This window comes from Lepisosteus platostomus, unplaced genomic scaffold, assembly GCF_059453375.1.
Source record: "Lepisosteus platostomus isolate fLepPlt1 unplaced genomic scaffold, fLepPlt1.hap1 Scaffold_32_H1, whole genome shotgun sequence".
Classification (NCBI taxonomy): Eukaryota; Metazoa; Chordata; class Actinopteri; order Semionotiformes; family Lepisosteidae; genus Lepisosteus; species Lepisosteus platostomus.
The window spans coordinates 685,876-713,525 of record NW_028291660.1 but is presented as its reverse complement, the minus strand read 5'-3'; the positions used below and the strand labels follow the sequence as shown (position 1 = coordinate 713,525).

The 27,650-nt window shown below is 49.0% G+C and overlaps 8 non-coding genes across 8 annotated transcripts; 4 read left to right on the top strand and 4 right to left on the bottom strand.

Annotated features, from left to right (window-relative positions):
* The first annotated feature begins 1,659 nt into the window (after window positions 1–1,659).
* On the top strand, window positions 1,660–1,730 carry trnag-gcc (transfer RNA glycine (anticodon GCC)). The gene has a single exon. It is a non-coding gene; the product is annotated as a tRNA-Gly (tRNA).
* A 4,954-nt stretch (window positions 1,731–6,684) lies between these two features.
* On the bottom strand, window positions 6,685–6,758 carry trnat-agu (transfer RNA threonine (anticodon AGU)). Its single transcript has one exon. It is a non-coding gene; the product is annotated as a tRNA-Thr (tRNA).
* Window positions 6,759–9,336: 2,578 nt separating this feature from the next.
* trnae-uuc (transfer RNA glutamic acid (anticodon UUC)) lies at window positions 9,337–9,408 on the bottom strand. Its single transcript has one exon. It is a non-coding gene; the product is annotated as a tRNA-Glu (tRNA).
* A 1,558-nt stretch (window positions 9,409–10,966) lies between these two features.
* trnak-cuu (transfer RNA lysine (anticodon CUU)) lies at window positions 10,967–11,039 on the top strand. Its single transcript has one exon. It is a non-coding gene; the product is annotated as a tRNA-Lys (tRNA).
* Window positions 11,040–15,614: 4,575 nt separating this feature from the next.
* On the top strand, window positions 15,615–15,756 carry LOC148634494 (U4 spliceosomal RNA). The gene has a single exon (XR_015933609.1). It is a non-coding gene; the product is annotated as a U4 spliceosomal RNA (small nuclear RNA).
* Window positions 15,757–16,579: 823 nt separating this feature from the next.
* trnag-ucc (transfer RNA glycine (anticodon UCC)) lies at window positions 16,580–16,651 on the bottom strand. The gene has a single exon. It is a non-coding gene; the product is annotated as a tRNA-Gly (tRNA).
* Window positions 16,652–17,304: 653 nt separating this feature from the next.
* Window positions 17,305–17,446, top strand: LOC148634492 (U4 spliceosomal RNA). The gene has a single exon (XR_015933585.1). It is a non-coding gene; the product is annotated as a U4 spliceosomal RNA (small nuclear RNA).
* An 822-nt stretch (window positions 17,447–18,268) lies between these two features.
* On the bottom strand, window positions 18,269–18,340 carry trnag-ucc (transfer RNA glycine (anticodon UCC)). The gene has a single exon. It is a non-coding gene; the product is annotated as a tRNA-Gly (tRNA).
* Window positions 18,341–27,650: the final 9,310 nt, after the last annotated feature.

The following is a 27,650-nucleotide window of genomic DNA, read 5'->3' as shown; positions in this document are numbered from 1 at the left end:
ATTTTTGCAGCACAGAGAGGAACACTGTCGTGAGGCCGTTTAGCTCAGCTGGTTAGAGCGTGGTGCTAATAATGCCAAGGTCTCGGGTTCGATCCCTGTACGGGCCAGGTCCTTTTCTCCTCTCTTACCAAAGCTGTTAGGTTCCTTTCCGTGGTGAGAGGGGTTGTCATGCAACGCTGCCACATAGTGCCGACAGACAAGAGTGTTGCGGGAGAAGAGAAAAGTGTTTGAAGATTCAAGAGTGTCTTAGGTGGAGCCAAAATCAAGTGTCACAAATGCAAGTGGGAGGATTTCCAATGTTTAATATGGTAAAAATAAGCGGAAGTTATCTGCCGGTCCGGCACAGTCTGCCATGCTTTTGCCATATACTGTAAAGTGGTGTCGAACTGCAAATGGTGAGGCTCCAGTTATACATCGAGTGTCACATTAAATGACAAAAATGAAGAGAGTTAAAGCAGCTGGAGAGGTTTTCTTACAACTTTTGAGCTGACACAGTTTTGGAAAATGTTTTCTTCACGCTGCACTGTACAACATAGGCAGCCAAGAGTCTCCAAAACAAAACAGAATGGACATATAGGAGAAAATTCCCACTCGTCCTGAAGTTCCCAAAATCCATCACTGAGCGTAAACAAAGTGTCTAAGTAGCGTGGGAATGCTAACCCTAACCCTAGCTGGAGTTTGAGCAATCCAGCACTGAGCGTAAAAAGATGAGTCAAAGTAACGTCTAATCGGATTGGTTTCCTTAGAGCTGGTTCAGAGTTTGCTCAAGAGTTTACCTTTCACAGATGCGCAAAGAAGAATGTTGGGGGTGCACGCTTCAAGGCGCCTTACAGCTGTAGGGAGTGATTCGAGACGAATCGTGGCGTGTGCTCGTTCCCATATACCGTACGCCCCGGGGTGCAGCGCTAAGATGACGTACAATACCGCTTGGGCACGTAACGGCGTTATATGCAAGTGCGGGACGTGAGGGTTTTCGTTTGTTCGTTTTGTTTTGCTCTGCTTTGCTTTGTTGTCTTTCCATCGCGTTGGTAAGAGCGTAAATAAAAAGGCGATTCCTGCGTCTACCACTAATGTAAGAGCTATTTCAAGTGCGACGTGGTGCGGCTTTTCAAATGCTTGTGGGCATTTCTCTGTTGTTGATTCTTTTTTTGTGTGTAACAAAGTGGCATTTTCATGTCCGGACGGGGAGACTTTATCATTCCGACATGAAGCCACCCTTAAGTCCTCTGAGGCGTGTCTGTCTGCAAGGCTTGTATTTTGGAAATGTTTTTTTGAAACGGAGAACGACTTTGAAATAGGCTTCCGCCGGCGCCTCGCGATCCAGGTAAGATTGTAGCAAGAACGCAGCGGCGGTGGGGCTTTCTGTAGTCGTGGCCGAGTGGTTTAGGTGATGGACTAGAAATCCATTGGGGTCTCCCCGCGCAGGTTTGAATCCTGCCGACTACGTTGTCCGCCTCCAGTCGGTGTGTTCCGGCGCAAGCAAAGAAGCGCGCCTCTTTGCTGTTCCTGGTGGTTTTAAAATGCCCAATTGCTTGTACCCGCTGTCTCGGAAATAAGTTCTTCAGCGTCCGCGAATGGCATTTTGCAGCTGGAAGCAGATGTCGACGCGTTTTGCACAGAGCACCAAAAAAGCGTCTTTTTTGAAGGCCCAGGCACCGAGCATTGGTGGTTCAGTGGTAGAATTCTCGCCTGCCACGCGGGAGGCTCGGGTTCGATTCCCGGCCAATGCAGTAGCTTTTGCAGCGAGCGGCTCCATCACTTGCATCCCCTTGCAACTCGCAACTGAAAACCCACTGAAGCTAAGCAGGTGTGAGCCAGGTCAGTACCCGGATGAGGGTGAGCTACAGGGAAAAGAAAGCTTCCAGCTGGAAGCGGTGTTAATGGTGCCGGCGGGGGGGCATTCACCCTGAGGGCTGTGCGGGTCCCAATTCCCCAGCATAGTGACAGAGAAATAATCATGTTTGGGCAACTTTGGTCACCCCCATTTAACTTCTGGGGCAGGAAAAGCACACTTTTCAAAACGTGTTTTTCAGCTCGCTGTGACCTCTGTTTTACATCTCATCCAAAAGACAGCGCCCTTTTACAACACAGCGTCTCTGTCACTATCATAAGTGACTGCCATCATAAGAATATGAGTCCAATATTTTAGAATATAGTCAGAATGACTTCTAACCTTACCTGTGGTGTCTTTAATCCCTATTGCTCAATGCATGGTGTACGTACTGGATAGATGTGTCTTGAGAATGAGGAATGGGCCCCTGAGACCGTCATTTACCTGTTTCACAAATGATCGTATTTTACTAGAGATTCTGTTTGGGATTCAGATGTGCATTCGGACAGCAATCCCTTTCAAGAAATGATACGTACTGGATGAGGTCAAAGGTGCTGGAACACTGTATTTAGGATGTGTTTGCAGTGATTGTGTGTCTCCTGCTTCATCGCAGTGATATATAGATGTGCTCCTGTAATTTATTGGTACATGCCCAGGGCAGTAAGCAGTCTGAGGATTTATTTCCAGACGGCATAGAGCAGTGAAGCAGTGAAGTAGTGCAACACACTGGATCATTATATTATTAGAATATATTCTACTTAAATTATTACATTATACACAATTTGAGTTCATTTTAAAAAGTAAAAGGTAATGAAAGGAATGCATTTTCATAAGAAAGATAATACCGATATGCATGTGATAATCTTCCTTATATCATGTAGTGCGTCAGTTGGACACTTTGTGGGCTTGAAATACAAAGCAAATCATGTTCTATGGTACAAGATAAATACAAAACGTAAGCTTTTATTTTAATTAGATTTGTTTATAAAGCATAAGCAATCATTTATTACATTAATATATGTGAAAATGACATTTTAGCATCATAATATTACATAAAGGTCTCTAGCTTCAACACAGTGATATATATATATGCTCAGTGATTTATTGGTACATGCCCAGGTCAATAATCAGAATGAGGATTTATTTCCAGACGGGCTACAGGTAGTGTTGTGAAATACTTCAACACACTGGATCGCAGATTTAGACCCCCTGCACTCTTACTCCTTAAAAACCAAAGAAATGAAGATATGTAGCAATCACATTGTAACAGGGGTGACAGTGACTTAATGCTTATACTAGTGGACTTTTGGTACCTTTAGGGTACGGTGTTCCCTGAAGGGCTCTCAAACCCCACATTTCAGATGCCTAGCTGTATCGCTGATGTGTTGCACCTCAGAATCACTTTTAAACCTTACCTCTGGTATCTTTAATCCCTATTGCTCAACGCATGGTGAAAGTATTGCATAATTGTGTCTGAAAATGGGCACCTGAGAGACTCATTTGCCTGTTTCACAAATGATCATATTTGACTAGAGATTCTGTTTGGGATTCAGTTGTGCATTCTGACAGCAATCCCTTTCAAAAAACGATACATTCTGGATGAGGTCAAAGGTGCAGGAACACTGTATTTAGGATGTGCTTGCAGTTATTCTGTGTCTCTAGCTTCAACACAGTGATATATATATATATGCTCAGTGATTTTTTGGTACATGCCCAGGGCAATAATCATTATGAGGATTTATTTCCAGATGTGCTAGGGGTAGTGTTGTGAAATACTTCAACACACTGGATCGCAGGTTTAGACCCCCTGCACTCTTACTCCTTAAAAACCTGAAGCGTCTGGCGTCTCGCCGACGTCGAACACCCCCCTCAGGCTGTACTCGTACTCGGCTAACTGCTGTGGAACCCTGCGTGAGCAGCCGCTGCGCCACGGTGACGGCTGGCGACCCACGGACGCCCCACTATCGGCCGGCTCCAGCCCCGGCTGGTCCTCTAGAGCCTCCCCACACGGCTCCTCCTCCCGGGCCCGGTAGGGGGCCAGGCGGTCTCGGTGCAGGACCACCACTCTCCCCCATGTTCGCAACCGGACACGGTAGCAGACCTCGCCCACCACCCAGAGTACCTCAGCGGGCCCCTCCCACGACGGCGCCAGCTTAGGGCTGAGGCATTTGCGGTGGCGCTGGTTGTACACCCAAACCGAGTCCCCGGGCTGGAAGGCAGGCCCCCTGCAGCGCAGGTCGTAGTGCCGCTTCTGCCGGACCCCCGCCTGTGTCAGGTGGGTCCGTGCAAAGCTGTGCACCTGCTGCATCCGCTGCCGCAGGTCCCACTCGTTGTCCGGTCCAGCCAGCGGTGCCGACCAGTCTCCGGGCGGCGGGCCGAAGACCAGGTCCACCGGGGTTCACATTTCCCGGCCCAGCATGAGTGAGGCCGGGGTGCACCCGGTGGATTCCTGGACCGCGGTCCTATACGCCCAGAGCGCAAGGGGGAGGTGGCGGTCCCAGTCCCGTTGGTGCCGGGACACCAGGGTGGCCAGCTGGGTGGTGAGCGTACGATTAAACCGCTCCACCAACCCGTTGCTCTGGGGATGCAGCGGTGTGGTCCGCGTCTTAGTGATCCCCAGGCGCTGGCACACTCTGGCTAAGACCTGGGACTCGAAGTTACGCCCCTGGTCACTATGTAATTCCTCCGGCACCCCCAGCCAGGCAAACATCCCCTCCAGCAGTGCATCGGCCACCGTGGGGGCACTCTGGTCCGGGAGGGCGTAGGCCTCCGGCCACTTCATAAAATAATCCATGGCCACCAAGACGTAGAGGTTCCCGGCCTCGGTGCGCGGAAACGGGCCCAAAACGTCCACCCCCACCCGCTCCATAGGAGCCCCCACCTGGTGTTGTTGGAGGGGGGCCCGAGAGCGCTCGGGGGGACCCTTCTGCGCCACGCACACTGCACACGTTCGGCAGTACCGCTCCACGTCCCGGTGGCAAAGACCCCAATAAAAATGGCCTCGGAGGTGCTGCAGGGTTTTTTTACCGCCAAAGTGCCCCACGCCCGGCTGGCCATGCACTGCTCGGAGCACCGCCCCGCGGAGCGACCAAGGCACCATCAGCCGCCACCGTACCTCGCCACTGGAGGGTACCCGCCACCCCCGGCGCAGCACCCCGTCCTTTACCTCCAAGGCCTCCCACAGGGCGCAGAGGGCCTTGACGGACTTTGGGTTTGGGGCGAGCTTCTCTCGCATAGGCCGCACTCCGGCTACCACTCCCAGCATGCCCAGCGGTACTACGAGCGCCTAGGGGCGCTTCCTCCTCACCACCAGGCGAGGGCGTTACAATACATAGAATATGCATGTAAAACGAACAGATCTTATCGAGAGGGTTATCAGAATACAAAAGGTATATATTCAGTCAGTTACAAAGTGTTACACATATCAAGAGGACATACGTTCAGTATATCATTCATTTAGACCATTTCATAAATGAACCTGGTTATAACTTCTACATTAGATACTGAAAACAAGTACATAACTCTTAGGAATTAAATTGATATCAACTGGTTGGGATAACAATTGAATTCTCGAGCAGTAATGCAGTGAAGTTGAATACTCATCCAATCTCTGGGGATTCAGATCTCCTGCGGGCACAAAGAAGCAGTTGCACGCTTGTTTCTGTCCAATCCGCGCTCTCTGTCTAGGTGCCAGGCTGTGCTGTGCGGGTTGCGACGGTGCCCTGCTGATGCTCACTGACCGGCTAGTTAGTGTTGGCTTTAACTAGCAAAGTTTGTGCACAGGAGAAAAGATGACTATGGGTCCCAGCAAGTCAAGAAGAAGACCGGTTCGTTCCTGATGAAGAGCTAGTTCTGAATAGTGATTCAACTGTCCACAGTTCCGACCTGTTCACGAGGCCTGCTGCTGGTGCTAACCTCGGGTGGATCCTCTGGTTACTCTCTGGCAACCTCCGCTCTATACTCTTAGAAGGAAAGTTCTGGCACTCGGACACACTGGCCGTTCCGTGGTTGTCCGGGCTGAGTCTCAGGATGGTCAGGAGGTGCGCTGTGAGAATGTCCTGCCCTTGGGAGCCTTCTGCTCCTGGGCTGTCCTGCCCTGGAATTCTCCTTTGAATTCCCTTTAGAAAACTCCACAGAAATCTCTACTGAATTCCCACTGAATCTCTCAGGCTCTCTGTGTTGCCTGTTTTTACCTGGAGGAACTTCAGCTTTCGGCTGAAAGATCCATGGGCATCAGAGTCCCACGTGGGTTACTCGGCCCTACCAGTCCCTGATTGGTTGATCAAGGTGAGATATGAGTCACTTACTCCTGACACTTAGGAATGCAGTCCAGATGTCCATCTGGCACTCCCTAGACAGATAGGCGCCAATGGATGACCATTGATCATGATAGCCAGGCTTAGCTAAGTGCATCCCCCTTTGGGAGCTGTCCCTTATCAAGGGAAACCTTAAATCAGCCTGCATGAATAGATTCTCTGTGGCTGCACCACAGAGATGAACAGAGAGATGAGGCCTAATTTGTGAAAGCTCAGAAACACTTAATTCTTTCTTATTAATAAGCCTCACTTCTAAAACAGGAGATTCGCGTTTGGGAATGCGCCCTGCCCTACAAATAAAACAGGTCTACAGGTCTGTTCTTTCTTTTTAAAGAAAAAAACATTGCTGACTTCTTTTTTTTTTGCCAGCCGCTAGCGCTGATTAGCAAGGTTTGTATTTCATGTTTTGCAAGTTGCATCCATTTTAAGAAAAACAAGTCGCGTTAAAGACAGGAAATGAATACTTGCATTTAATTAAGTCTAGCCGTAGGCGGTTGTCTATAATGACCAGTACTGTTCAAGAAGACAGAACAAAGAAGGCACCGCTGGGATTCGAACCCAGGATCTCCTGTTTACTAGGCAGGCACTTTAACCAACTAAGCCACAGCGCCCCAGGAGTGTTGTCCTTTTGCAGCCACTTGGACACACCTTTAGAAAAACATTTTGTTAACAGGCATTCTGCCTCAGCCTAAACACCTATAGCTTGCAAAGCGCATGCTATTAGACAGGCACCTCTGCAAGACCTTAAGAGTCTCTTAAACTAGTGATAGTAAGGTGTTCCCAATGGGTGATGTTCGGCTTTAAAATCATCTCTCCGTGGAAGCGCCGAGATGCAGCTGTTTAAGGCTTAGAAGCAGCTGACTGTTTCACTACCTAGCTGATCACTGTCAGTCAGGGAGCTTAGAGGTGAAAAGCCTGTCTGAGAGACAATTCGCCATCGATCAGTTCAATATGTTCCGTACCAGCTCGGCGCACCCGAGATGAGTGAGAGCCGTGTAGCTCAGATGAGTGAGAGCTTGTGTGTATTTACCACCGTGATTGGATGCCAGCCCTTCTCAGGTCACAGTAAACCTTCTGCTCAAAAAAAGTGAGGTAAAACCTCACTCTGCACAGTAAAACCTAAAAAAGTGAGGTTTTATTTAATCTCTGACCAAGGGAAACGTTTCATTTTTTCAAAGAAATGTTTGTTAAAAAATAAAGTCATAGTTCCATGGGATTCAATCATAGACCGTGTGACATGGAAGTCAGGAACCTAACCCACTAAAGCACTACAGAAACATTATCGACAGACAATGTACAGCGTGTACTATTCTTGTGTTGCGGTACATGAATATAATTATATCGTTATTAATTTCTAATTTATAACTTTATTAACTTTATAAATTTATTAACGTTATTAATTAATTTCACGACGCACAGACAGAGCGTGGGGAGCCGCCGCCTGTAAACACGGCTCCAGGCAGGACTCCGCTCTGCAGGAGCCGCAGAGCAGAGGAGATGGGGGCAGCTTAGCTCCTGTGCAGAGACCTGAGCTGTTGTTGCTGCGGACGCTGTCTTTTCTGCACTCGGGGTAGGAGTGAATGTTGAGTTGCCCTTAGAAATGAAGCAGAGCACTTCAACGGCACGGGTGTGTGTGTGTGCGCCCTGGTGATTCTGGGAGACAGATCGAACCTGGGCTAAAAGAGAGGGGGCTTAGCCCTCTTCCATTTGCTACTTCAAAGTTGTAGAACCCATTTGCATCTGCTAGGCGGCGCAGTCGTCATGCACAAAGAACGCTTTGAAAAGCGTCCAAAGCAAGTCATTCCGAGTTGGTCGTTTGTGTTTTCCGTTCAGACGCGAAATGCTGAAATGATCTCTCGGCTCCTCGGTTGTCATTTCTGCTCCGTAAAGGAATCACAGCACGCGTCGCCTTCCAGCACGCTGGGTCGGGACACGATGCCGGGGGTGGGAGCATCCGATGTCTTCCTCGTTAGTATAGTGGCAAGTATCCCTGCCTGTCACGTGGGAGACCGGGGTTCGATTCCCCGACGGGGCGTAGCTTTTCTTTTACCTCCTTAGAGAAAGGACTGCCTTTCACTTCTCTGTTTTCTAACACAGCGTCGTGCACCTTTTCATTGCTCTCGCTTTCAGAGCCTCCGCACAGCACACGACTCGACATCAGGAAGCACATTGAAGTGAAAGCAGGGAGCGCTGCGACATGCACTGTGCAGATCCCGCCACACTAAGAGGTGAGTGGGTCTGTTCGATGCACAAAGAACGCTTTGATAAGCGTCAAAGGCAAATCATTCCGAGTTGGTCGTTTGTGTTTTCCGTTCAGACGCGAAATGCTGAAATGATCTCTCGGCTCCTCGGTTGTCATTTCTGCTCCGTAAAGGAATCACAGCACGAGTCGGCTTCCAGCACGGTGGGTCGGGACACGATGCCGGGGGTCGGAGAGAGCGATGTCTTCCTCGTTAGTATAGGACCTGTCACGCGGACCTGTCACCTGTCTCCACCTGTCACGCGGGAGACCGGGGTACATCAGGACGCGCATTGAAGTGAAAGAAGGATGCGCTGCGACATGCACTGTGCAGATCCCGCCACACTAAGAGGTGAGTGGGTCTGTTCGATCACAGCGCTAGGCGAATCCCCAATCCCCTTTTGTGCGTGGCGACAAAGGAAGTCTGTTTTCGCCCGGTTTCAAACCGGGGACCTTTCGCGTGTGAGGCGAACGTGATAACCACTACACTACGGAAACGGTGGTAAGACATGCCCAGCGGCCCAGTGCTGAGCTTCGCCAATGCGATTCAGCTGCTTCCAGTGCCTTTATTGGAGTGCGCTGATGGACCGTGCTCTCTCTCCAGAGACCAGCACGCCTGTCATGGACGGAGCAGGAAAGGCGGCGTCACATTCTACAGCCCTCTCCACGCAATCGACGAAATCGGGCTGCTGACGTGGAGAAAATCGCCTCTCCAGAAAGTGCAAATATCATCTTGGAGAGTATAGATCCTATTGCCGAAGGTCAGCCCTGTCTACCAGAGTAACCCTCCCACCTCCTGCAGCGATGGTCAGCTGGTCTCACACGCGAGAAGTTTCGGCTGGAAACAAGCGCCCCCTCTTCTCGCACGTTTTGCACGTTCGAGTAGTTTTAATGCGGCTCCTTCGTACACGGTGCTGATCTTTTGGAAAGCAGGAGGCAAAACTGACACGTTCCCATACCGGGAGTCGAACCAGGGCCGCCTGGGTGAAAACCAGGAATCCTAACCACTAGACCATATGGCAGCGAACAACCCTCCTGTTCCCGGCATCATGCAAGCAAACTACATAAATATGAGAAAACGCAAGAGAGTTGTCACTCAAAGTGTCGAAGGGTCGATGTATACTGGGACTCAGTTGAAATGCAACGTCAGGACTTTTCCGTTTATGTCACACGAAGAGAGCACAGCCTTTTCCGCCCTGCCACGTGTGTATCGGTAACTCGCCGTGATCGTATAGTGGTCAGTACTTTGCGTTGTGGCCGCAACAACCCTGGTTCAAATCTGGGTCACGGCAGAATAGGGGCGTCTGCTTTTACTACTTGCATGAATGAAGGCAAAAAAAAGCCAATCGATGTGAACGAACGGCGCTTTACAGAGGAGTACTGCCTGACTGGATCGTTGATGAACGACAGAGGCCACTCCGACCTCTTCTCGGGTTTCTTCAATGACTTACTAAGGATCTTCTTCACATTCGCCCATGCAGGGGAAGCCAGTTACACCAAAGCAAACGCAGGAAAGTGCATTTCATGCAGAGACCAGGAGGGACCTGTTTACACCAAGAGTGGTCGGAGTATGGAACAATGCGCCCAGCCCTGTTGCTGGAGTCGATTCTTGATTAGATTTTGGGCTCACTAAGAGGCCCCCGCTGGGTACTAATCTTTCTGTTGTTCTCGCAGGTGTTGCGCTGCTTTTGAGCCGACAGCTCGTCTTGGTCTGTCGGGACAGCCCAATTGCAAATGATCGGCTCCAGGTACAGAAAAAACGTGCGTTTGGTACAAGAGTGCATGAACGCACCGGAAATACATTGGGAACAAATGACTGGTGGTTCAAGACCTCTGTGAAGTGCAGGAGCGTGCAAGAAGAGGCTGTTTGCACCCAGTCTCGAACCTGGGACCTTTCGCATGTTAGGCAAACGTGATAACCACTACACTACGGAAACCTGTACGGTTTGTTGCTGGTGTATCGCTTGCGTTTCGGGCTGAGAAAGGGACGCGTCATTTTAGGCAGGGGGCGCTGGAGAGAGGAACAAAGGGAGCGATGAAACAAAATGCCGAAACCCGGGATCGAGCCAGGGACCTTTAGAACATACTCTCACGAATCGTTAGAATATGTGCGTTTGATCATCAATTGCGTAACAACCACATTCGTTCGACTTGAGCCATCAAGCTCATAGTTTTCAAATCTTGAAAGCTGTCATTGAGCACATCATAGTCTGCAGTACGCCCCGTAACTTGCGTACTTCAACAGAAAGAAGAGCAGACAGCTCCATAAATATGCGAGGCGCAGAGAGTGCAAGGCGAGCCGCACACGTTTCGGTGGCTGAGAGAGGGCAGTTTTTGCTTCTGCATTTCCCAATTTTTAATGGCTGAGTGAGGGCACGATGCTGAAGCAGAGAGGCCACTTCAGCCAGAGAGACTTGTGCTAGGTGAGATCTGAAAAACGGACTCGCAACAGAAACAGACCAAAAAAGTATCGGTGAGATCAAAAGGCAAATGCAACATCCAGCAGAGGGCGTCTGAAGATTAGGGAACGGGCGACTGAAATCCATATGAGGCAAACTTTCCGGCTGTGCACTGCAGCTGGCCTCGTTGGCGTAGTTGGTAGCGCGTCAGTCTCTTTATCTGAAGGTCCTGAGTTTGATCCTCACACGGGGCATGGCTGCTTGCTCTTTTCAAACACTTGCGGCAACTGTTCGCTCATAACCACGTCTGGAATGCGTGACCTTTACACGGGGGAGAAGCAATGCCGCATCCCTTTTCTAAAGAACATTCATATTCAGAAATAAGTCAAGAAATTTGCCATTACTTTTGCTGTCAGCCTGCCCATGTTGCCAAAGAAAGATTCACTCGGCGTCAACATGACAGAACAGCGATCACTTGAAAACACTGTTCCACACTCCGTAAGCAAGAACTTCAGTGTTTGCAGTCACCCGATATGCCGATAGTCAAAGGAGCACAAAACACGAAGCGTCAAAAGACAAGATGAGTTGATGGAAAGACCGTTGAATTGATGAGCACAAAAGTTCAGCTCGTACAATAGGCAACGAAGGTCCCGGCGTCATCATCGCACTTGAAAGGACTGCCTTGCAGACTAAGGGCAGTGGGAGGTTGCTGTTTTGAGATGGAGGCATTGGGATGGTGGGCCGAGATCTATTCTTCTTAAGGAATTCTTCATCGTGAAAGATCGGTCCACAGATCATCCAAAGAACTTACAAATTTTTGGGACTCAGGGAATCACGTCTTGAAAATACGGCTTGGACGCGTAACGGCATTCTATCCAACTATCCAACTGCAGGACTTGAGGGTTTTTTGTGCTTTGTTCTGTTTTCGTTGACATCGCATTCGTAAGAGCGTCAAAAAAAGGCAATTCCAGCATCTAACACGAATAAAAGGGCTATTGAAACTGCAGGGCTGCGCAGCTTCTAAAATCCTTGCACACAATTCTCCGTTATTGTTACTTCCTTCTTTCTGTCTAACAAAGTTCCCTTTTCCTGACCGGACGGGGAGACTATCATTCCAACTTGAAGCCAGCCTTAAGTTCTCCGAGGCGCATTTGTCTGCTAGCATGCATTTTGTGAAATTTTTTTTTGTTGTTGTTAAACCAAAAGCGACTTTGAAAAAGGTTTCCACCGCCGCCCGGCACTCTATGTTAGACTGTATCAAGAAAGCAGCATGCGCTGCAGCCGTGGCCGAGTGGTTAGGGCGATGGATTAAAAAGCCGTCGGGGTCTCCCCGCGAAGCTTCGAGTCCTGCCCCCTACGGTGTTGTCGTGTGTCTGCGCAACAAAGGAAAAGCACCCATTTCGCTCTTCCCGCGACTTTTAAAACACGAATGATCTGGATTTCTACATGAATGGCTCTTAAAATGTGATCTGATCTTCATCTGACGCATAATAATAAATAAAGACAGTCTTGTTTAACAAACAACACACAACATTTTACATTGTCAATTCAGTTCAAATCAATGTATTTCTATATAGCGCCTTTCACAACAAGGTTGTCCCAAGGCACTTAACAATGCAAGTTGTTAAGAGCCTTGTGTCTAATATGCCGCCTAGGTTACGTGCTGTCTCTTTGAGGCAAATGTTTAAATCCTCTGAGTTAAGTGCTGAAGTTATAGTAGTCCTATCAGTATTGTTGCCTCCGATCAACAGATCCTCAGTTTTCTCAGAGTTGAGTAACAAAAAGTTTTCACACATCCAAGTCTTTCCTTCATTAATGCATTTAACTAAAGTGATAATAGAAGAGTTGTCATTTGGTGTAAACAAAATGTTTATTTGAGTGTCATCAGCATATGAATGAAAGTTCATATTATTTTTTCGTATTATCCTACCTAGCAGCAGCATGTAGAGAGAGAGAGCAATATTGGTCCCGGCACTGATCCGTCTGGTACCCCAAATTGAACTGGTGACGTTGATGAAGCAGTACAATTATTAGATATTTGAACATAATGAAAACGATGAGTAAAATGTGAAGTAAACCACTGAAGGACGGTTCCAGATAAGCCAACCTCAAACTCAAGCCTGTGTAACAAAACAGAGAGGTCAACCGTGTCAAAGGCAGCTCTAAGATCTAGAAGCACAAGCACTGTTGCATTCCCCGCATCAGTAGCTAAGAGAATATCATTTACGACTCTCGTTAATGCAGTTTCAGAAACCAGACTGAAATTTCTCAATTATATTATTTGAATCCAGATACGACTGACGTTGGGCAACAACTATTCTCTCAAGACTTTTAGATTGAAATGGGACCTTTGAGACAGGCCTGTAGTTGTTAAGAACTTGTGGATCCAAATTTGACTTCTTAAGGAGCGGTCTAACAACCGCTACCTTAAATTGATCAGGTACAACGCCTGACGCAAGCGATGCATTCATCATACTAATTATAGGTCCTGCCAGTCCTTCGAGGGAATCTTTGACTAGCTGAGTGGGGATGGGATCTAGCGAACAGGTGGTTGACTTTGTCTTACGTCTGTGTTCATGAGTCCACCATAAGAAGAAATCTGAACAGGAGTGGTGATCATCCGAGGTCACCACGGAGGAAACCACTGCTCTCCCCAACAAAAAAACCACCACTGCCCCTCTCAAGTTTGCTAAAGACCACATGGATGTTCCACAGCAACTCCTGGAACAATGTTCTGTGGACAGACGTGACAAAAGTTGAACTTGTTGGTAAATGTGCACAGCGTTATGTTTGGAGATAACAAAACACTGCATACCAACTCCAAAACCTCATCCCACCTGGGAAGCATGGCGGAGGCTGTACGGCTTGCAATCATCGAGGGACCGATGAATTCCAAGATGTATCAGGAAATTCTACAGCAGAATGTCAGGGTGTCTGCCTGTGATCTAAAACTCGAAAGACGCTGGGTCATGCAACATGACAAAAACAAAGGAGTACATCAACAACAGAGTGGCTGAAACAGAAGAAATTCCGTATTTTGGGATGGCCAAGTAAGAGTCCTGACCCCAATCCCATTGAAGTGCTGTGGCATGATCTGAAGCAGGCCGTTCAGCGCAAGACATCCCAAAAATATACATGAACTGAAACAGTTTTGCATAGAGGAATAGGCCAAAATGCCTCCTGACCGCTGCTCAGGTCTGACCAGCCGCTACAGAAAGTGGGGGTTGAGGTTTTTGTCAATAAAGGAGGTTCCACTAGCTCCTTAATATAAGGGTTCACGTACTTTTTCCATCAATGACCTTGATTGTTTAAAACATTTGTTAAAACAGCAATGTCAAATGTTGGGCGTGTGTTGTTTGTTAAATCAGACTCTCTTTATTGATTATTATGACTTAGATAAAGATGAGATCACATGTTAGGAGCCATTCATGCAGAAATCCGGCATTCTATCCAACTGAAGGACTTGAGGGTTTTTTTGTGCTTTGTTCTGTTTTCGTTGACATCGCATTCGTAAGAGCGTCAAAAAAAGGCAATTCCAGCATCTAACACGAATAAAAGGGCTATTGAAACTGCAGGGCTGCGCAGCTTCTAAAATCCTTGCACACAATTCTCCGTTATTGTTACTTCCTTCTTTCTGTCTAACAAAGTTCCCTTTTCCTAACCGGACGGGGAGACTTTATCATTCCAACTTGAAGCCAGCCTTAAGTCCTCTGAGGCGCATTTGTCTGCTAGCATGCTTTTGTGAAAGTTCAAATTTGGACAAACACAATCTGTGGCGTTTAGCGTGACATAGTCTTGCAGGCATCGTGCTGTCTCACTGCAATACTATACCGCTGGAGGAAACAGTCCATCTGGCCATGAAACTCATTTGAACGTCTAGCTACAGCAACTAACAATATCATGATTTATTCAGGATGTGTGGAATCAGCACGTCCCGGAGACAGCTTCCGAAATCGTGAGCATTCTCTGGTGGTGTCCTGCTGGGATCCTGTGGGCGTGTGTTGGTGGTATAGTGGTGAGCATGCAAAAGCCACTGCATTGGCCAGGAATCGAACCCGAGCCTCTTACTTAGCAGGCAAGAATTCTTCCACTGAACCACCAATGCTCAATACCCGTACCTTCAAAAAAGACGCTTTTTTGGTGCTCTGTTCAAAAAGCGTCGACATCTGTTTCCAGCTGCAAAATGCCATCCGCGGACGCTGAAGAATTTATTTATTTAGACACCGCTCAGAATCCCCTGTAAGATTCTCCCTCAGTTCCTTTGAGCAGTGTTTTACCTCTTTCAAAAGGCTTCACTTTCCTAGTCACATTCCAAGGCTCATCGAACCCGGGCTGTTTCCTCCAGCGGTATAGTATTGCAGTGAGACAGCACGATGCCTGCAAGACTATGTCACGCTAAACGCCACAGATTGTGTTTGTCCGTTCGTGTCAGTCGTCCTGCAACCACGGGAAGTGGGACACAAACATGCTGCAATGCTTTCAGGACGTTAGGATTTGTTTATGCAACATCCGAGAAGAGTACTTGTGGCTTGAATGTGAACTGTACGTGCCCGCCCCCTTTCCTCTGTAGTGCATGAGTTCCTCCCGGCATGCCCTTCGTCATTGTTCTGTCATCTTGTATTTAAAGGGTTGTATTCCTGCAGCTGAAAATAAGCAACGGTTTTCTCACAACGCCCTTTGTTTCCGACGGAGCCCTTGTCTGTCATGAAATTCTTCAAAACCTCAAACTAGAAGAAGAAGACGACAAATATGAAGCGTTACAGCAACGACATGCCATGAGACGATTGATAACGTTTCCGTAGGATCCCCGCGGTTGCCTGGCAACCGTCAGCTTTGCGCAGTGGCAGTATCGTAGCCTGTGAGGTTTAGCCGAGGCGTGATTATTACTAGTTGAAAACTTTTCCCAATACCCCGCTTCCGCCGGTTTGCAATACAATCGGCGAAAGCAATTTTTGATAGTCTCGTCAGAGACTGAGCAAGGTGTTTAAAGACAGATTTTGTCATGGTGACATCATGATAGAAAGAAACGAGCTTGTTACGTTTCAACAGAAACGCTCTTTAGCTCTTTCAGCGTTATGCAGAGAACAGCGTCTGTCGAGATCACTTTTGAGTCAGCGCGAAACGCCGTGTGCTGTCAGTTTGATTTCATATTGCTTGTAGCGGCGCCCGGCTTTTGTCTGTCAAACGTTAGGTTGCGCTTCTTCATGCTGCATCGTCGGCATGAGTGGAGCTTTATAAACGTCTGTACTTACTGCGCCCCATAAGAAATCGTTTGTCCCCGTTCAAAAGAGATTGTACGATGTCCTGCAGCAAACCTTTGACAGTTTGAAAAGAGGAATTTATTCTGCTTCCTGTGCGTGCAGTAGTTACAAAGTTGAACGCCTTTACACGATCTGCTGCAGTTTTCAGTGGGCGGGCTTTGTCAAATGGCTTGGAAAAACGCACTGTTTCGGCTCGGGAAACATCATGAGCAGTGTCCTGCATGTTTTCTGTGTATAGCTGTCTTTTAACGCATACAGAATTCATTCGAAATCATTGATTTCTCCTATTAACAAGGGTCCCTTTTTGAACCTGCCAGAAGCATTCTTTCAATGTAACAGATTTACTCAGGGGAAAGGCAGCATGACATTGAGAGTAGCTCAAGCTTTCAGCACCCGTATCGGACTGTGTGTATGCAGACACCGCTCAGAATCCCCTGTAAGATTCTCCTTCAATTCCGTTTTGCTCTTTCAAAAGGCTTCGCTTTGCTAGTCACAATCCAAGGCTCATGACAGCATTTGGAACCAATCGCCACTGCGTTGGCCGGGAATCGAACCCGGGTCAACTGCTTGGAAGGCAGCTATGCTCACCACTATACCACCAACGCACGCCCACAGGCGCCCTGCAGGACACCACCAGAGAATGCTCACGATTTCGGAAGCTGTCTCCGGGACGTGCTGATTCCACACATCCTGAATAAATCATGATATTGTTAGTTGCTGTAGCCAGACGTTCAAATGAGTTTCATGGCCAGATGGACTGTTTCCTCCAGCGGTATAGTATTGCAGTGAGACAGCACGATGCCTGCAAGACTATGTCACGCTAAACGCCACAGATTGTGTTTGTCCGTTCGTGTCAGTCGTCCTGCAGCCACGGGAAGTGGGACACAAACATGCTGCAATGCTTTCAAGACGTTAGGATATGTTTGTGTAACATCCGAGAAGAGTACTTGTGGCTTGAATGTGAACTGTACGTGCCCGCCCCCTTTCCTCTGTAGTGCATGAGTTCCTCCCGGCACGCCCTTCGTCATTGTTCTGTCATCTTGTATTTAAAGGCTTGTATTTCTGCTGCTGAAAATAAGCAACGGTTTTCTCACAACGCCCTTTGTTCCCAACGGAGCCCTTGTCTGTCATGAAATTCTTCAAAACCTCAAGCTAGAAGAAGAAGAAGACGACAAATATGAAGCGTTACCGCAACGACATGCCATGAGACGATCGATAACGATTTCCATAGGATCCCCGCGGTTGCCTGGCTACTGTCAGCTTTGCGCAGTGGCAGTATCGTAGCCTGTGAGGTTTAGCCGAGGCGCGATTATTGCTAGTTGAAAACTTTTCCCAATACCCCGCTTCCGCCGGTTTGCAATACAATCGGCGAAAGCAATTTTTGACTGTCTCGTCAGAGACTGAGCAAGGTGTTTAAAGACAGATTTGGTCATGGTGACATCATGGTAGAAAGAAACGAGCTTGTTACGTCTCAACAGAAACGCTCTTTAGCTCTTTCAGCGTTATGCAGAGAACAGCGTCTGTCGAGATCACTTTTGAGTCAGCGCGAAACGCCGTGTGCTGTCAGTTTGATTTCATATTGCTCGTAGCGGCGCCCGGCTTTTGTCTGTCAAACGTTAGGTTGCGCTTCTTCATGCTGCATCGTCGGCATGAGTGGAGCTTTTTAAACGTCTGTACTTACTGCGCCCCATAAGAAATGGTTTGTCCCCGTTCAAAAGAGATTGTGCGATGTCCTGCAGCGTTCGCAAAGCAAACCTTTGACAGTTTGAAAAGAGGAATTTATTCTGCTTCCTGTGCGTGCAGTAGTTACAAAGTTGAACGTCTTTACACGATGTGCTGCAGTTTTCAGTGGGCGGGCTTTGTCAGATGGCTTGGAAAAACGCACTGAGACATCATGAGCAGTGTCCTGCATGTTTTCTGTGTATAGCTGTCTTTTAACGCATACAGAATTCATTCGAAATCATTGATTTCTCCAATTAACAAGGGTCCCTTTTTGAACCTGCCAGAAGCATTCTTTCAATGTAACAGATTTACTCCGGGGAAAGGCAGCATGACATTGAGAGTAGCTCAAGCTTTCAGCACCCGTATCGGACTGCGTGTATGCAGACACCGCTCAGAATCCCCTGTAAGATTCTCCTTCAATTCCGTTTTGCTCTTTCAAAAGGCTTCGCTTTGCTAGTCACAATCCAAGGCTCATGACAGCATTTGGAACCAATCGCCACTGCGTTGGCCGGGAATCGAACCCGGGTCAACTGCTTGGAAGGCAGCTATGCTCACCACTATACCACCAACGCACGCCCACAGGCTCCCTGCAGGACACCACCAGAGAATGCTCACGATTTCGGAAGCTGTCTCCGGGACGTGCTGATTCCACACATCCTGAATAAATCATGATATTGTTAGTTGCTGTAGCTAGACGTTCAAATGAGTTTCATGGCCAGATGGACTGTTTCCTCCAGCGGTATAGTATTGCAGTGAGACAGCACGATGCCTGCAAGACTATGTCACGCTAAACGCTACAGATTGTGTTTGTGTTGGACAGTTGGACCCTACAGCTGGACCCTCGTCGACAACCTGAATAGCTTATTCAGAAGCAGTGCTGGACCGGGAACGAACCAGCTTCTTCCCAGGCACAAGAGTGACTTGTGAGGACTCGCGGTCACACTCTGTGCATAGAGACTTTCTACCAGCCAGCCGGACTGCTGGTAGATCCCCTCGGAGCAACGACTGCCCTGCGCGCCGCAGTCAGATTCCTCCGTCCGTCCTACTCCGAGCTGCACCTTGACTGGTTGGCCGGTAGCCAGAGGATGCCGGGACAACGCCCATTGGACAACCGCTGGAACAGAGGCTGCAACAGAGCCTGTCAGCTGGTTTGGTGTTCGTGCCGGGAAATTCCAAATCCATACACAGTGGATAAGTAAACCCCATGTTCTACATTGCGTCTCGAGAATTCAATTGTACCTCAACACAAGTTGTTATCAATTTAATTCATGAGTAATGTATTTACTTCCGAGTTTAGAGTAACAGTGGGTAATAACACTGATTAGCGATTTGGTAACCGAACGATATATATTGACATATATTCTCTGTTGTGTATCTCTTTGTGTTTGCATCTCTTCGGGATTATATACCTTGTATATTGATAACCCTCACAGTAAGGTCTGCCACTCGTATCCAGGCAGACTAGTATATGTTTGGTGCACAATTTATATTAATAAATGTATCTAGTGTATTGAACCCCTGTGTGTGCGTTGTTAGTTGTTCTGACGATTGATTTTCTAAAAGCCCCAACGAACAACCTCGTGATTACTGCTACAATTAATAATTGTCTCAGTAAACCCATCAAACCATTACATTTAATGGCGTCCCTGGGTGGGCGAGTTAAGAATGAAATGAGAATCAGTCGCACAGAATAACTGATGTTGCTGTGAGTTCAAGTTCAGCACAGCACCGCGGCTTCTATACGCGAATACCGGGTGTGCTGATAACTGCGTAAAGAAATCCCCCTGTTTTCTAGCGTTTAGTGTAACGTGTGCTGATTGGAAATCCATCTGCTCGGGTGTCTAGATTCCATACTGTATTTTGGAAAAAGAAAAAAAAAAGTAATACTCTTAAAGTTTCTCTGACGTAATGACAATGGCTGCTAAAATGTCTGAAGTGGAGTCGCTTATAAGTACTATTTCTAGCGACGACAATCCTGGTTACTGGAGTGGTATCGAAAAGTTGAACTTTGATGATATTGAGAAGCTGCAAGTAGATTTAGTAGCTAAGGTAGCGAACCAGCTTAACACAGGAGGGTCTGTGAAAGCAGTTCTGGTCCTATCGAGTTTCACCTTAAATCTAGCTAAACAGCTGGAACTGTCTTTGTCCGAGCTGACAAAGTTTCAAAAGCTTCAGGGAACGCTAGAAAGATATAAGGCGGAGCGAGTTGAGTTGTTGGATATAATCAGAGAAAAGAGAGTGAAAAATGAGGAAAGTGAAGACTGACTCAGGGAAGCTTTAGGTAAATTAGATGACTTGTCTGCTAGAGAAACTGCGGCTGAGGTAGCTAGGAGAGACCTGGAAGCGAGCTTGAAAGAAAAAGAAAAAGAAATTGAGAATTTAAATGAGCTCAGCCAGGAAAGGCAAAAGGAGTCAGATGCTGCCGTACTGGAAGCAAAATAGACTAGATCCCACTTGCATGCCAGCCCACCTAGCAGCCCGGAGCGCTCACCCAGCGCGCCGGGAGGAGGTTTCTCCCGGCCAGGGTCTGTGGTCGGATCGGCATAGGGGAGATCGCCGAGTCCTGCGCGAAACGCAAGGGCGAGTCAGTTCAGGCATAGACCCCCTGCTCCTGATCACGGCCGTCTCCCTGCCCGCGGAGAAACCGTAAAAATTAACCTCCACTCCCTGAGGCAGTTAGCCAAAGATGTAGAAAGGTTTAACCCGTCAGTGTCAGGGAATAATGTGGAGACCTACATCGATGAGCTGAGATATACTTTGCAGTTTATGCCCGAAGCGTCCGAACAGGAAAAGGCTATGTTAGTAAGGAAAACTACCAGCCGAGCGGTCCACGAGTGGATGTCTAGACAAGGACCGGAGGTCTGTAATAGCTTTGAGGAGCTGTGTCAGGCAATGATTGGAGAATTTTCGGCTTTTATCGATCCCATAGCTGCCGTGGCTGCTGTGCACCATATTAAGCACGAAAAAGCTGAAGCCCCTCGCGACTATTATCAGAGGCTTAGGCGCACTTATTTTGCAGGGCGGAATGAAGAGGGTTGCGAAGAGAACGTGAATTTCAAAGGTTTATTCATTGCTAATCTGCATCCCTCAGTCAGGAAAATGATTGTGATGCACACTGATGCAAAAGCGATGAAAATGTCTGACATTAGAAGGTTGGCTCAAAAAGCCTGGGGAGCTGAAGTCTCTGCTTCCTCAGAGCGAAAACCTGCTAAAACGGCCGTGTTCGCCACTAAAGTCTGCAGGGTTGACGACTCGCCTCAGCTCGAGGCAGCTGAGGTTCCTGAGCTCGCTAAGCCCTGGCGCAAAATAGGCAGGCAGGACCGCACTAAGTGTCAGAGCCGCCGTGAGCGCTACGGGGAAGGCAAGGGCTCAGGCAGAGCCTATCATAAGACTGGACGAAGGGAGTCAACTGCAGCCCGCCTGGCCAGGCTTGAACAAGCCCTGCCTGAGAGATCAGGACAGGGTAAACCTTCCGCACAGAATGCCGGAAGTGTGAATGAGCTTAGGGGGACCACGCCCCTTCTCACTGGAGGAAGCGGGGATCCGTCCCAAGCCCCTCCCTCAGTCTATCTGATTGGGTGGGAGGGTTCCTGCCTGGAAGAAGGCTGTGACTCTGAGTTGGGCGCTGACCCCGCCCCTGAAGTCAAAGAAAAGGCAGGCTTCCAACAATTCTTAGGGAATCTCAGCCAGAAAGGCAAAGCAAGGCGTATTTATATCAAGGTTTCTCTTGAAAACGTCTTAGATAGAGAAGCACTGATTGACACTGGGGCTGAAATTAGTTTGATGTCAGCCGATCTACTCAGCGAGCTCAAACGAGTAGCGAAAGGAAAAGGCATCAGACTTAAGGTAGAACCGTGTAAGATAGATATTTCCAGCTATACCCAGGATCATGCCAAGATCACACACCGAGTGTGGGTGGCACTTAGGTTCGGGCCAATGAACGTGGTGCATCCTGTTTACATCTCTAGGTTTAAAACAGAGCCACTACTCATTGGCCAAGACCTGCTTGACAGGCTGGAGCCTCTGGTGGACTGCCAGCGTGGAAAATTGTGGGCTCAGGTCAAAAACCCTAAGCCTGTTGCACAGCAAAAAGGGGGATTCAGTGGTTATGCTGTGATCACACAGTGCCCACTGAACACTATAGCTGAGTTGGAGGTTCCTCCTGGTTCCTCTGGACGAGAATAAATGTCTCTTCTTGCTTTCCAAAACTACAGGGAAGTCCTGCCCAGGCCAGCACTCCCACGGTCTCCCAACTACAGGAGCAGTGCTCCAAGCAGCTGCTTGACCCGCCAGGTAAAGCACACCCCCTTTTCATCCCTGAAGAAGAGTGGATCTCCCTGTCCGGTAATGAATGGGAGTCCTTTCTGTGCACTCTGGTACCTCAGGGGGTCCAGGACTACCACCCCATGGTGGTGGGAGGGGGTCCAGGTGGCAGAAGTGCAGGTTGATGATGTAATTCTTAGCCTCAGCTCTGAGAAGTCCATAATCAGTGAAGGTCTGTTCGAGGACCTGTCGCGAAGCTGTCAGGTGACCCTGGTGACGCAGTCACAGGTTCTGTGGTGGGCACCCCCATCTCATAGGTCCATTTGGAGCAAAGGAAGCTGTGTAGCTTCCATCTCCATTGGAAAAAGGAAGTTTGCTCACTACTTCCTATTGGAAGTACCTATTGGTTCGACTGGGCGCCCAGCTGGACACAGTAAACAGTGTGCTGTGGACACGGGTGGACCCAGATGCCCACTCTCTAAGCGGTGACCCCGAGAACATTCGGTCAGGTCAGACGATTCCTCAGGCCTGCCAGGTAGTAAGCGAATCGGACCTGATCGTTCCTGTGTCAACAGCAGGGTTTCCAGTACGCCTTGTCCTAAAGAAGGGACAGAGAATGGACGCTGAGATGGTTTTCTTCCAACCATCAGCTCAGTTTATCAGACTGAACCTAGCAGTCTGTTGTACCCCCAGACTGGAACGGAATGGCCGAGCCACCTGCCTGTTGGTGCAGAACATAGCAAAACAAGATGTCAAAATCCCTGCTCGCACTGACATGGGACTGGTAATTGACAATGGTTTCTATGATTTCGAACTGGCCATCCCAGTACTGGGGCAGCTCCCTGGTCCCTTGGCCAGGGAGGGGGGAACCGAGCAGGTGTACTACACCTACCCCCGGCGGATGATTGCAATTATGCCAATAGAGGGATTCTGCAACCAGGAGGTGTGCAGGGTGGACCTTAGCGATAAGGATGAGATGGTTGTGTACACAGTACACGCAGGTGTTCCGATGGACCACTCAGCCGAGAGTACGACCCGGGATACCGCCATGCCGTCAAAAGCGGGGTTCCTAGAGCAGGTACAGGAACAGGTTGGCAAGGCAGATGCCCTGGAAACGGAAAGCCAGCGTCAGCAGCTGCGTCAGAATTTCCAGGATTTCCGGGAAGTGTTTGCACGGGACGCCTATGACTGCGGGGTGACGGATTTGAACACAGTGCGCATTCCAACGGCCCCTGGCGCCCGCCCAACCTATGTCAGGCAGTATCGCATTCCCTCACGGCATACGAGTCCATAAAGCAGACGTTGGATGCTCTACTAGAGCGTCAGATCATAAGGGAGTGTAACTCCACTTATAACTCCCCACTGTGGCCGGTGCTGAAACCCAATGGTAAATGGCGTCTGACCATTGACTACTGGCAGCTGAATAAACAGGTTCCTTTGTCACGATGGCCAATGATCTACCTAGATCAGGAGTTAGCCAAGGTGACAACAGCGAAATATTTCACCACAGTGGATGTGGCCAATGGGTTCTGGACCCTTAAGGTAGAACCAACAGACCAGTACAAACTGGCCTTTTCCTTTGGAAACAGGCAGTTCACCTGGAATCGATGCCCCTTTGGGTATTCCAACTCCCCAGTGGAGTTCAACATATTTCTGCACAAAGCCATGAGTGATGCAGCCGCCAGGGGCAACCTGGTCTATGTGGACAATATTCTGATGAGGAGTCAGACCTGGGAAGAACACATGGCCGAGATCAGGCATGTGTTGACCCAGCTCTCCTGTGCAGGGGCCAAACTGTCCCTGGCTAAGGGACAGTGGTGTAGGACCCAAGTGGAGTACGTGGGACTGTTGGTTGGAGCCCAAGGCATACAGCCACAGTCCAGCAGAGTCCAAGCTATCCAGAATATGAAGTCGCCCACTAACCTGTCTGAACTGCGCAGCTTTCTGGGAGTATGTAATTATTCCCAGCAGTTCATTGAGGATTACGCTGAAATAGCAAGGCCCCTCCACAAGCTGTTGCAGAAAGACGTGCCCTTTGAGTGGGGGCCTTCCCCAGAACAGGCTGTGATGGAGCTGAAGCGCAGACTCGGTAGTGCTTTACCTAGCTTGGCCTACCCTGACAAAAATAAGGTCTTCTACCTTGAAGCAGGGTTCTCAGAGCACTGCCTTGGGGCTGCTCTGAGTCAGGAATATAACCAAGAGCGAAGGGTGGTGGCATATGCCAGTCGAGCCCTGAGCCCAGTGGAGCAAAAGTTCTTGGACTGCGAGAAGGCCCTGTTGTCTACGGTCTGGTCGGTAGAACACTTCCGTAGTTATGTTGGGGGACAAAAGATCATCATCGAAACCTGCCACCAACCTGTGACATTCCTGCATAGCCAGAGACTGAAAGCGGGCAGGGTGTCAAATAGCAGGATTGTGGCATGAATGATGGCCCTACAAGGCTATGAGATAGAGGTACGTTATGCACAGAGCAAGAAAATGTACCTGGGACAGGGCCTGGCTTTGGGCCAAGTGTGTCACGGCTGTGACACTGACATGGAAGCTCCAGAAACAATTCCCGCTGCTGAGCTACCGAACAATCATCGGTACTACGATGAGAACGTGGGCCAGGGCTTACCCATGGCCTATGTTGACGGTTGCTCTTTTCGCCACGAACAGCAGGTGCTAGCAGGGGTAGGAGTAGTCTGGCAAGACAATACTCCCTGTGGGCCGACCCGCTATAAGCTAGGACCAAAGACTAGTCAGTATGCGGAAGTAGCTGGGGTGCTGATCACCCTCCAGCAGGCCCTGACACATGGCCTTAAACAGTTTGTCATCTGTAGTGACTCGAACTACGCCCGACATAGCTTCGTGTCTCACGTTCCGTATTGGAAGGGTAACGGCATGAAAAATGCCCGGGGCAAGGAAGTAAAGAACAAAGAGTTGTTCCTGGCCAGTGACAAGCTCACGACCGAGGCTGGAATGATGGTTTACTGGAGGAAGGTGAAGGGACACTCCCAGGTGAAGGGACCAGACAAAGACGGGAATGATGAGGCCGACCGGTTGGCCAAATCTGGCGCCTTAGAGGGTGAACCCTGGCAGTTCCAGCAGGAATGGCTACCCCCAGAATTCGTGGCTGAGGTCAAGGCGGTCACCCGAAGCAGGGCTAGACAGGATGTCGGAGCTGACCCTCAATCTGTAGTGCTTGGGTCACAGGGTTTTAACACCGATCTTGCGGAAATGCAGAAACAGGACCCAGCAATTGGGCAAATGTATCAGCATATCGCTGACCCAGTGCGTCAACCTCTTTCGGAGCAGGTGCTGAGCCAGTCTCTGGAGTTGAAGGAGCTGGCAGAGGTGAAAGACAACCTAAAAATTATAAAGGGGTTGTTGGTTTGTGTACCAGTTGCACAAGGTGTCCCAAAGTGGGTAGTTCCCCACTGTCATCGGGGGGTCATGATCCAACATGCTCATGACGAACCCTGTGGGGGTCACCGGGGAATCAAGGCTACATACGACACTATCCAGCAGGTGGCATTCTGGCCTCACATGGGCCAAGACATCGCCGCGTATGTAAAGGGGTGTCTGACGTGTAGCCAGTTCCAACCATCACGGCCCTTGCACCGTGCACCACTCCAGAAAAAGGGCATGACATTCACCTGGTCCAATCTTCAAATGGATTGGGTGGGGCCGCTGGTGAGGTCATCCAGAGGGAACAAATATTTCCTCACTGTTACGTGTGCATTCACAAAATGGATTGAGTGCCTCCCAGCACCCAACGACACGGCAGAGACAACTGCAGTGCTGTTGGTGAACCATGTGTTCAGTCGATGGGGATTCCCCCTGACCGTGGTCTCGGATCGGGGAACCCATTTCACAGCTACAGTAATGGCAACCCTGTGGAATATGCTTGGGGTCAAGACCCAGTTGCATATCTCCTACCACCCTCAATCCTCGGGCCAGGCAGAAAGGGCAAACCGAACGGTGGTTAGTATGCTCAAAAAGTTTGTCTTCAACAGCAGTAGGGACTGAGACATTAAGCTGCCCCTGGTTCTGATGGCCATCCGAGCTACGCCCCATTGCTCTACGGGGGTCCCACCTTTTGAGATGATGACAAGTCGGAAGATGACTCTTCCCCTACACTGTCTTTATGGGGTGGAGGACCTGAGCACGACTGGGGCTGCTACGGCCCATCAGTATGTGTCAGACCTGCGAGCACATCTGCAGGCAACCTTTGCTTTTGCCCAGAACAATCTGGGAAGGAGTGCAGAGGGTAGGAAAGCATACTATGACTGAAAGGCAGTTAACCAGGAACTCCAAGTAGGAGACAAGGTCCTGTACTTCCAATTTGCCAAACCCACAGGGGTGGCCCGGAAGTACTTACCCAGTTGGACAGGACCCCACGAGATTGTCGATAAGGTATCACCGGTAGCTTATCGAATTCAGATTGAGAAGGGAAGGCAATCTCTGGTCTACAAGTGGGTGCATCGCAACCACCTCCGGTTGTATCGCCCACCTCAAATGGCGCCGGAGAACACAGAATAGGGTTAAACGTCCAAACCCGATCAAAGAGGGGGGTGCCCCTTTGTAGCTGCAGGCAGTTAGGTACTGTACTGTAGGTCCTGCTAGGAAAATATATTCAAAATTATAGTGGAACTGTACCATGTGCCTCATCTATGTTCCAGAATGGGAATCCTAAAACTGCCACGGCTGGTCCTGACAGTACTGTGGATCGCCTCGACACAGCCCCTTGAAGTTGTGGAACCTGGTCCTCCTACCGGCATAGTCCTGCAGGAAACCATAGTCCTCTCCATGGAAATCTTTATGGTACAATCTTTTTTTTTTCTTATAAAATATACTTTATTCCGAAAAAAAACACATCTCAAAAGGAAACATCTCACACGATAACACTCCACAAAATTAAAACATCAGCGGAACGGCGGTGATTGTCCGTTATCAATCCTTGCAAGGGTGGGCGTATTTGCGCTATTATGAGAGTCCCTCCAAACCCTACCGCTTGCTGTAAACCATTAATCCCTGTACAGGGTCCATAGGCCTTTCCAGCGCTCCTTTGCCGTGGGGAAACCCCATTTAGCAACGTCGCGCTTCATCCTCCTCCGCCAGGATCCTCTCTTCCAGCTCCCTCGCTCCCCACTTGTTGTTGTGCCGGATGAGATTGTTCCTCGCGTCCCACAGGCCTTTCTTTGTGAGGGACAGCAGCAGCCACATCAGGAACTGCGTCCCCCTGTCCAGTCCGGTAGGTGCCAGCCCCAGCAGAATGTACTGGTAGCTGAGCACCGCATTCGTTTCCAGGAGTTGCATTATGTTGTCCATTCTGCCCCACGCCGCCTTGGCGAAGGGGCAGCTCCTTCACTTTATTAAGATACTGAAGAAAGATGTGGAGACGGGGGTTTGAATTTAATCCTTTCTGTAGGGGGTTTAGACTTTCAAGTCACAAGCTGGGGTTTATGGCAGGAAAGGGGGGTTAACTGATAAGGATTGCAGATGCAAGCTAGGAACCCCCCTGGGTGTAATGTTAAACTGACCATTTGTCCAGAACATCGTAAACTGGCCAAATACCATGAACCCCCCTCTTTACCATCAGACCGAGTGACGTCAGAAACGGAGAAGAAAACACTA